The sequence below is a fragment of the Chrysochloris asiatica genome, unplaced genomic scaffold, assembly GCF_000296735.1.
Source record: "Chrysochloris asiatica unplaced genomic scaffold, ChrAsi1.0 scaffold00055, whole genome shotgun sequence".
Lineage (NCBI taxonomy): Eukaryota > Metazoa > Chordata > Mammalia > Afrosoricida > Chrysochloridae > Chrysochloris > Chrysochloris asiatica.
The window spans coordinates 6945320-6955318 of NW_006408573.1; positions in this window are offsets into that span (position 1 = coordinate 6945320).

Here is a 9999-nt window from a genome sequence, read left to right on the forward strand (position 1 = left end):
TGAATTGTGTCCCCCTTCCCCTCTGAGATACGTGTCAACTTGTCTGGTCCATGATTCTTGGATGTGGCAGTTATGAAATAATCCCCCATGGTGTGATCTAGTGTGATAACCCAATCAGTTGTAAAAGAATTAAGGATGGGTTGTTGTTGTTGAGTGCCCTTGAGCTGGGTTTGACTCACAGTGACCCTCTATAAGGTTTTTGATGAGCGGCTGGTGGGTTTGAGCCACTGACCTTGCAGTTAGCCATCCAGTGCTTATCTTACAGTGCCACCCTAGAACTTCTAGGATGGGACGCAACATGCTTAGTCCCCTCAGGGCCCTGATCCAATGAAGGGGAGTTTTCCTGAGGTGTGGTCTGCAACATACTGTATCTTACAAAAGATAAAAGGAGAGAAGTGAGAAGAGAGAAAGAGGAACCCGCTACCACCAAGAAAGAAGAACCTGGAGCAGACTTCATCCTGGACCCAGAGTCCCTGCACTGGGAGCCTCCGAGATCCAGGGGAAGACACGAGATCTCAAAGGAATGCTAGATCTTCCTCCTAAGCTGAGAGGCCACACAGAGAGAAAGCCTTCCCCCAGAGCTGGCTCCATGAATTTGGGCTTCTAGCCTCCTAAACTCTGAGAGAATAAATTTCTGTTTGTTGAAGTCATCCACTTATGGTATTTCTTTTATAGCAGCACTAAGTAACTAACCAGCTGCTCCTTGGAAACCAGTCAACGGGGCTTAACAACAACAACAACAGGTAACTAAGACACTGTCAGATTGGCTTTCCCTTTCTGTTCTGCCTCAAGAGGACAGAGGAGTTCTCCCTCCATGGGTCCCAGCTCTCCCCGACAGTGCCTTATCCCTGCTGATGTCTCTCCTGACACTTGCCTTTTCTTATCTTCTTTCTTTCCCTTGAAGGCCCATCTTCCCCAGAGTGGTCCTGACTTACTCACTGTCTCCGTTCTGCTCACCTCCCTTGCCTTCAGCCCACACAGGCTGGCTTCTGGCCTCCTCAGTGGGCACAGTTTAGTTCTGGCCAGTACACCCTCTATCGTTCTGGAACTGTCTACCACTCCTGCTGTTTTGAATTTCCTCCAGGATACCTCACACTCTGGCTCTCCCTCTCCCTCAGCAGCCTCCCTGGTGGGCTCCCCAGGCACAAGCCTGGAGTGTTAGCATCATCTAGATCCTTCTCTCAAGCTGCCCTCAGCCTGAGTCATCTTGCCCTCCCCAAAGCTAACAACCGCTGCGGGCCCAAGTCTCTCACTCCAGCCCAGATTGTCCTCCAGAGCTCCCCGACCTCCCATCAGATTGTGCCACCTTAGACTCATCTTGGTGAAAACGGAACCTGCCATCTTCCTCCATCCACAACTCCTTCTTCTGGAAGACCAAAGAAGGGGTATGGTACTTCCTCACTCCTTCAAGTTGTGGGGGACACCCTGGAACCGGCCAGCTTCTCCTCTACCCTACCAAGTCTGTCACCTGACTGGACCCACCCTCTCCTTCCACAGCCATTAACCTGTTGAAGCCACTGCCACCACCACCATCATCTTCCTGGTGGGTGACTGCAACCACCATGCTCCACACTTATGCTCTTGACTCCTTTAAATCCATTCTCAGTAGCAGCAGTCAGAATGAGTTTTCAATATGCAAACCTGAGCATGCAGTGGTCACACCCTTTGTCATCAGCAACAGCTGTGACCCCTATCTAGTGTCAATTCTTAGCTTGCTCCAACTCCCAAAATTCTCATTCACAAAAGGGGCTAAACCCCCCCACAATCCCGCCATCTGTTCACTGCCCCCACGTGCACTCCATGTCCCTTTTCTCAGTACCTAGCTCACATTCCATGGTCCTCATCTCTTCCTTGCAAACATCCTCCCTGCCTCTGCCCCTCTCTCTGGTTCTTGCTTCATGCAAAGTGCCAACCCTGGTCACCTCCACCCATCTGCCCACTCTTCCCATCACCTGGACAGCCAGCCAGGCATTCCAGGTTTTTACTCCACAGTGTTGGCCATTTTAAATTCATGGCCATTGAGTCACCTGGTTGCTCATTGCCTGGGGTCTGTTTACTCTCTCACTGGGCAAATCTTGCCCTCTCTATTTCACATACAAAATAGAAGCAGCTCAAAGAGAACTTCCTCAGCCTCCCTGCTTTCTTCTGGGAACAATGAGGCATCCTCTGGTATCCTTGTAAGGTGTAAGGCCAACCCCTTAGCTTCCCTCCATTCTCCTGAAATATACTCCACTGAGACTTTGCTCTCACGCTCCCTGTAAACAGCAGTGGAGCACTGGCTGCAGTAGACCAGTGCTTCTGAAAGGGGAGGTTCCTTCAGATTCACTGACACTTACTTGCAATATGCAAGGTTGGTGGTTCAGACTCACCAGCTGCTCCTCAGAAACCCTATACAGGGTGGTTATGGAATCAGAGCTGACTTGACTCGACTGCACCTTGCACATAACAACAACAACAATAAAGCCCTCCATCTCCCTTTCCCCCAAAGTCCTGTTTAGTTGGTGCAGGCTAGGAATTTGCATTTTCACTTCTGAGTGTTATCTGCTCCCAGCCCAGACATAAATGTCTCAACCCCAGCAACGCCTGCATAGACAAAAGTCTATAGACAAAAGCAACTATACAGATCTGGGCGTCAGCTCTGCATAACCATCAACTGCCCATGGGACCCTTGGCAGACCAAGTGCCCTTGCAGTGACTCAGTTTCTTAGGCTGTGCAACGAGGTGGCAGGCCTTGAAGTCCACGTGCATTCCAGACATTTGTGCAAGCAGACATCCCTTATATAAACACAGACACAAAGGCCTGTGGGCAGACGCCCATATGCTACAACATGAACCCATAGCACACCCAGCTACAGAACTACGCAGAGACACTCACCTGCAGCTAAGGAGTCTCAGACACACCTGAAACATGTACAGGCTAACACATTGACATGCAAAGATACACACTCCTCCCTAGGATCAGCAGATACATACACTCACATCCACACACAAGCACACAGACAGACACACTCCTCCTTTCTCTATTTTCCTGGCCTCGCTCCACATGGAGAAGTTCTTGGAAAAGAAAAACATTTTGAGAGCATGCAGGGGAGGGGGAGGAGGCAGGAAACCCGGATGCCAGCCCGCAGCTCCTCCAGGACCTGGGCTGGGAATGGGGAGGGGAGAGAGCCTGGCTTGGTCTCCTAGGTTCTTCCTACTGCAGCCTCTAAACTGGGGTGGTGATAGAGAGGGGGTGACTTTCACAAGTCTGGGAACTACCTGGTCTGGCCTGGGGCTCAGAGGAGAGGGGGCTAAACACTAGGTTCCTTCCAAGAATCCAAGTCTGTTGAGAAAGGGCAGGGCAGCCACTACCCAGACCCCTAATGGCTTCCAGGCACCCAACTAAAGGCATTGATGGGAGTTACAGACATAGCTCGGGCTCTCCTTCCCAGTCTGTACCAAGGGAAGGAGGAAGGACCATGAGCGGAGGGAACAGGGAGTAAGGCCAGGGTCTCCTGCAGGAGTGTGGGAGGGGCTGCAGTGAGACTCCTAAGGTTGGTTTTCTAAGGAAGCCCCCACTCCAACACAAGGAGACCTGTACACCCACAGAGACCCAAGGGCAGACTCTGCCTAGCAACACCTTCTCCCTCCTACCCCTCACACTCCACTCACACACCTGGCCTTGGTTACGTACACTCTCACCAAGAGACATAACAACGCATATAATAAGCTCACAGCTTACAGACAGGCCCAACACCCCTTCCTCACAGAGCTCAGTGCCCACTTCTCATGGGGTGAATGTACATGTTTGTGGGTGTGGGGGGTGGTCTCCCGATTTCCTCAGAATGTCACCACTCCCCAAGGAGCAGGCGGGGTTGGGACCAGTCACCACAGGCTCCTGGGAGACTCCCTCCCTTCCCCCTCCTGCCTCCCACCAGCCAGACAGGCCTATTCCTGCTCTAACCCTCTGGCTTTCTGCTCAAGCTCTCTCCATCCCCCTCACCCCTGAGAATGCACCCTCCCAGCCTCTGAAGCCTCCACGAAATGCCTTGATCCTCAAGTCTGGGAGCACGGCCCTGAGTACTAGTTAGTGGGCCTCACTTCTCAAAGCACCAGGTCCTCCCACTTGGGGACTCTGCCACCAGAGCTTCCAGGACTCAGCCTTGGATCCAGTGAATGCTTAAAGTCGCCTGGTAAGGTGGAGAGCAGAAGGCTGCACTCAGATATTGCATCCCCTTCACTGGGCAGCAGGGTTGGGTGGCACCTAGAGCATCTGACCTCAAATGCCACAGCCTTTGTCACTGCTTCAGGTTGCATCTGCTGACCTCAGGGCCAGAAACGGACATTTTAATCAAAACCTGCCTCATGAGAGGGCTTCATCAGCTCTGCCTACCCAAAGTGCCAGTGGTTCCTATTGCTAGTGGATCAGTTGAGAATGTCCCTCTCTTCCTCTCTCTTAGTCATCAGCAAGCTCCTACACATCCTTCAAAACCTACTTCCAGTGTTCCCTCCTTGGGAAACCTTCCCTGACCCCTGTACACAGAGTATGTTAGTGAACTCAAAGCACTGGGCACCTCCCTGTCCTTCAGCAATGGCCACATTGTTCATGCAGATGTTTCAATCTTGCTGACTGTCAGCACAGGGTCCAGCTGCAGAAATGCTTGCTGGACTGATGGATGGAGAATGCTGCTGTTCGGGTTCCCCTTATGACCAGAGAGTTTGGGAGGACTGAACCAGCCTAAGGACCAGGATGTTTGTGGACAAGTTCTGAGACAGTAGGTGCCGTAGTCTGTGGCCAATGTCAGAATCAGAGGTCACCCCCTGGACAGGTCAGTGAGCAGGCTTCTTACCTGAGGAAGCCTAACTGGCCCACACAGGGACAGCTTTTTTTTTGTCATTAGTATGCTTGGAAGGGTCTGTCTTTCAAAATTTGGCCAGAGGAGCGCATAGTGCTAAGGCCTGAATTGGGGCAAGCTAGAGGTGGGGGGCACCCAGGAGCCCCAACTACTTCCTCAATCTCAGAAGGTTGCTTCCAGAACCTTCCAGGTGGGGCTCTGGGGCTAGCCCATGGCCTCAGGCCTGACTGTGGGACGGGAGCAAAGCCCAACAGGAAACCACAGGCAGAGCCTGATTGGATAAGTGCAGGGCCCAAGGCTGGTCAGCCGCAGACTGCCGGCACCTGTCCCTCAGCCCTACTGCTCAGGCCCTCAGGCTGGACCTTCCAGAGTGGGATAGGAAGGCCGGAGGCTGGCTATGGCCTGTTCCAGGTACACACATTTTGGACTGAGGAACCACAAAGAGATCCTCTGTGGTTATTGATTATTGATCCAAGGCCCCACTCCTTTAAAAACAGATGGGCCAACTGCAGTCCAAAAACATTTACATGTTCACATAAAACATCAGCAGTGTGCTGAGACTGAGTCCTAACTGCCTGAGGGGGCATGATGGGGTCCTCAGGAATAGCAGAACAAGTGGGTAAGCATAGCTGTGCGGGAGAGGAGCAGGGCCAACCCAGCCCTAGGCCTTTCGGCAATTCCTGGAACTCTCACTAAGTACATTGGACATCCCATTAGTGTCAGCTCAGTCACTGACACTAAAAGTCCCTGTCCTCTCTAAGCCTCAGTGTTCCTATCTGTTCAATGGAGACAGGCACTAACCAGGTTTCTAATAGCTCTGTCCGACAGGTGGGCAAATTTGATGCCAACCTGAATGAATCCAATCGCTATTAACAGCCTCATGGCATTGCGGGGCAGGGGAAGAGGGAGGCAGGTTTCTAAGATAGAGAAACTAAAGTGCAGGTACGGATGGAGATTGCAACTGAGGCCCACTCCCCTCTGCCCGTACTGAGTTGTCGCTCCACCTGCCTCAATTCTTTCCAGAAACTCGCTTCCTACGCCCCCAAGACCACGCCGCGGAAAGCCGTGGTCTTCACTTCCCTTCCTTGCACCCTCCCGAGTCGCTCAAGTCGGGCCAGTAGCCCTGCTCCCCCTAGTGGGAAGCGCAAAGCAAAGGGGCTCCCGGGTCCGCGCCGCGCGTTCCGGTCCACGCGGCCCCCATTGGCAGTCGCCGGGCTCGGGAGGAGGCACCGCGCTCTGGTTGGTCAGCGCTACCCGTCCATCCCGCACTCGCCATGGTGACCACGTCGGGTCCCCCGGGAGAGTTCCAAATTCCGCCCCCGCCCGTTGCCCCCTCCCATCCGGTCCGGCCCGTGCATTCTCAGGGCGCACCCCCACCCTCGCCTCAGTCCCTTCTCGCCCGAAGCCCGGGCCTCCGGGAGGTGAGGAAGCCTGGGCAGGAAGCGAGAAAGTTCTGCTCTGAGTTTGGAAGTTGCTGCAGACGCGGGGCCCCTAAAACGCCTAGTCCTCTAGCCCGCCCCTAACTTAACCCCTTCGCTCCCGCGGCAGGTTCGCAGATGAGGGAGTCCCGACCACCCTGGCGTTTCGACCACCCAGCGCTGCCGCCCATCTACCTCTTCCCGGGATGCACGGGCTCCGAACGTCCGACCCGCCGCCGCTGAGCGGAGCGGGCTTGGTGCTGGCTGCGGTTGCTGCCGGGAGGGCCGAGGGAGGGCCGCAGAGTCTCCTCCTCTCTCCCGGGGGGGAGAAGAGGGAGGGGAGACGATGGGCGGGGGCGGCGGGGTCCCCAGCGCGAGCGCGGACTGTGGCCCTGCTGTGACCCCGGCTTGCCGAGTTGCTTGGGTGGGGACCACCGGCCTTATTTAGAGGCCAGCGGGCTCTGTAGGCTAGTGGGCCGGACCCCGGCACAGGCCCCACCCCGCGTGGGGGGACGGGAGGCAGGGTCTGGGACCCCGCGAGGCTCGGCTTTCCTGTATCAGATTTCCCGAGCATCAACGACACCCTAAGCACGCCCGCAGCAGAAGCGGGCGCTGCCTGTCCGGGGCTCAGTAAGTAGAAGGTGTTTACTAAGTGTTCACTTTTGTTACCTGGACTTTCTAGTGGACTCTCTGCACCCCACCGGGCCTCTATTTCCTCTTCTGCACAATAAGAGCGTGGATGGAGTCCTGTAGTATAAGCACTGCTCATCACGAGGACAGTGGTTCAAACCCACCACATCCTTGGTAACCCATTACAGGGTTGGAATGAGTCAGAAGGAGTCCTTGTATAGCGCTGTGGACTCGGTTTGAACCACAAGGTAAACTGTTTGAACCACAAGGTAGATGGTTTGAACCACAAGGTAGACGGTTCAAACTCACCAGTCGCTCCTTGGAAACGCTATGTTGTTAAGGACAACACTTAACAACAGATGAGTCAGAACGACTGGTTGGCACTTAACACAACAAAACGTGCGGAGCTATAGGGTAAGCACTGTAGTGCTAACTGCAAGGTTGGCAGTTTAAACACACCAACCAGTCCTGGGAAAGCCTATACAGGTTCGCTATGAGTGGCACTAACCCACACCTCGTGACAGCAAGAAGTTAGTCTCGGGAACGTGGTGGACTACAAACTACAAGGTCAGCAGTTTGAGCTTCACCAGCCACCCTGCTGGAGAAAGATGAGGCTTTCTGCTCTCACAAAGATTTATAGCGTTGGAATCCCATTCAAAGGAGACTTTTCTCTCTCTCACGCAGTGGTGTTTACTGCCCACTGTGAGCCAGGCTGCTCCAGGGAAATTAGGGTAATGTGCCCTCATGGTTGGTAGGGAGGGAACTCTGGAAAGTCCTTCTTCCAGCACCTGGTGGTGGTGGTGGCGGTGGCTGTGAGCTGTGGAGTCGGTTCCGACTCATAGCGACCCTGTACAGGGTTTGCGAGGCTGTAAATCTTTATGGGAGCAGAAAGCCTCGTCTTTCTCCGGCAGAACACCTGGTAGTTTCCAACTGCTGACCTTGTGGGTCGCAGCCCAATTCATAACCACTGCGCTACCAGAGTTCCTTCCCAACACCTGGTACTCCCTCCCTCCTAAAGGACCACCAGAGATGAAGGTTTCTGAAATCAAAACAAAACAAAAACCACTGCCATTTCTACTCATAATGACCCTGTAGGACAGAGGAGACTTGCTCTCTTTAGGACCTATGCCTTAGGGTTTCTAAGATTGTAAACCATTATGGGAGCAGACAGCCTCATCTTCCTCGTCTTTCTTTCCTAGAGCACCTGGTGGATTTGAACCACTGACCTTGGGGAAGCTACCGGGGCTTCTTGAAGATACCCAAAAAGAGATCTGCAAGTTCTCAGAAATAGTAGAGGAACCCACCGGATTGGAATTTAACTTTGAAATACATTATGAAAATAAGCTAATTTTAACTCATGAGTAACAGGAGTTAGATTATCACACCATGCATGCAGTGAAATGAATGTTGAATCACAAGTTGATTTTTGAAGACTTTGTTATTACTGACTAATGGTGAAGATTTTCACACCCATCCTTTATATAAATGGGTTTTTTTTTTTTTGGTTGTTACAGCAAGAGGATTCCTCTTGCAAAAATATTTGAGAGTTTCCTCAAACCTAAAGGTTTCAATTCTTTGACTGTCAAATAATTCTTTAAACATGTGACCATTTCCCTTATCTGTTCTGTGATCAGTGGCTACGCCGTTTCTTCGGTATCCTTATCAACGTCATGAAATCTCATGATTTTTTAGAGCTTTTTCAATGTACACTTTTTTTTTTTTTAATGTTTTATTGTGAATTATGTGATAGTTTACATGGGAGAACATTAGTTTTACATTCATCCTATCGTATATCGTTTCATTGCCATGGTTACAATCCCCTTCATGCATCGTCAACGAACCAAAGGGTATACACTACAAACTTGTCCCCCACCCCCAACCCCACCCCAGGTCTTCAGCACACAGCCCCTCTCTGTGTCTAAAGTCCCCAGCTGCTCCATCTCTCCACGTCATCGTCTCTGCCTCTATCTCAGGCATCACTGCTTCTCTGGGTACAGTCCCGCTCTCCACTCTTCTCCCTTGATGGTCCCAGGGACCTCCGCTCCTAGGCTGAAAAGTTAATCACTCCCATCCTTGCTACAAAACGTCTCCCTTTACATTTCCAACCCTCGCAAGCGGTCCTGATAACAATTATTCACCATTGTATCACAAGAGACCCATCTGTATTTCATTTCATCAGCCCCACCTAGACAAATTGGATCCTGCTCAGTGGAGATTCTACCTGAATTCCCACGTTTTTTGCAGTTTCATTTGTCAGTACGTTTGCTTTGGACAGGCTCTGCAGGGTTGGATGTGGACACCATGATCATTAACTAGATAATAGATTTTGGTGGAGATGTGTGGGATTTGAGAGAAGACCAGTCAATAAATGTTGCAGAGGCCAGCCTTTGCTTCCTGTGCTCTCTTGGCTATTAAGTATTCAGAGAACAAGGACCCCCCTCCCCACTAGGATCATCCTCATTTGAAAGCTGGGAAATAAGACTCAGAGAGGGGCTGTGACTTACCCAGGATCCCATAAATAGTAAGTGATGGCTATTGATCAAGAACCTAGAGTCTTTCTCAGACTTTCTAGAGGTGAGGGTAGGAGCCTAAGTTGATGATGTACCTAAACTCCATCTTCATCACCACTGGGCCTTCTCTCAATATCTTTGGGAAAATTGCTTGTGGGAGGGGTGGGTGGGAGAATCTATAGACTCATGGAGCCAAAGATGGGGGCTGATGGTAGGTTTGGCAGTTCATGTGAGTTCTCTCAGTTTTACAGCCACCCTATGGGCGTCGTGTTATTATTGCTGTCACCTGGGAGGTCTCAGACCCCAGATCTGACTGATTCTTTCAGTTTTACTATTGTCATGGTTAATCGCTTGACTGCTATCCAAAAGGTTGGTGGTTTGAACCCACCAAGAGGTGCCTCAGGAGAAAGTTCTGGTAATCTGTTTCTGAAAGGTCACAGCATTAAAAACCCTATAGAACAGAAAGCTTGTCAGTCCGTCTTCTGCCTATAACTGATTGGAATACCTAAAATGGGGCTACACGTGCCCAGTGAAGGAGGCTTCCTGCGGAGCCTCTGCAATACATAAGACTATAGGTGGAAGGCTGAACCACATCCAGATCTTCAG